The sequence below is a fragment of the Cucurbita moschata genome, unplaced genomic scaffold (genome assembly GCF_002738365.1).
Source record: "Cucurbita moschata cultivar Rifu unplaced genomic scaffold, Cmos_1.0 Cmo_Scf00127, whole genome shotgun sequence".
Taxonomy (NCBI): Eukaryota; Viridiplantae; Streptophyta; class Magnoliopsida; order Cucurbitales; family Cucurbitaceae; genus Cucurbita; species Cucurbita moschata.
Window position 1 is genome coordinate 127,911 of NW_019268643.1, and position 950 is coordinate 128,860.

A 950-nucleotide genomic window follows, 5' to 3' on the forward strand; every position below is an offset into this window, starting at 1 on the left:
GGTTAACGAAGAATAACCTTGTCCAAGGTCTAATAAAGCCACAATGTCCAACGTGCCATTTATTTTTCCAAACTTGGAGAGAAATTATTTTAAAGCGTTCGGTTTATTTAAGTAAAGGACAATACAAATATATGATTTAAATGATAGTTTACAATGTGTCATATACCAGGGCAATAATATAAACACTTTCAATTAATAAATGACATATCAGAGGAGGGAAATACGAACATACCATGTAGCCTATACGTTACCCTCTTTTATGACAAGAATACAAAATATCAAAACTCACCCTTGTTCGTCAGCTTTAAAGTTAAAGGACAATAACATTACACTCAAGAATATGGGTTACAGTTAACGACGGATGGATAACGATCGCTCTTATGAGTTGTTTTTGTAAATCACACAAATACTAATAACAATAAATAAAACAATCGATAAGTAAGCACGTAATATTGGGTCACCCATACAAATATAACAGATCGATGGGAGCGGTAGACAATTAAAACTAATTTTGCAAGTATAAAAGTGATACAAACCCGGCACAAGTATTCTCATATTTACAAAATAAATTCATGTTCAACACTTGCATCGTCTCTCCTAATGTCGTTGTTCTTCACTACCCTATTTACAACCATTGACGGATCAATCTTCAAAGACCCACCGATTACCGTCAATATAACAAATGTTCTAAAAAGTCACAATCAACTCACTATTCACTGCAAATCTGGCGATGATGACTTGGGAATCCACCAGCTCCCGTTTTTTGGCGGCTAGGCCTTCACCTTTTGACCAAACTTTTGGGGCTCAACACAATTTTACTATACCTTTCAAAGGCCTGGGTTTTCGCAGTACTTTGATATCTACAAGGATAACAGAGATAGAATCAAATGCAACAAAACCCTGTGTTTGTGGATTGTGGGAGAACAAGGTATCTGTATGTTTGACTATAA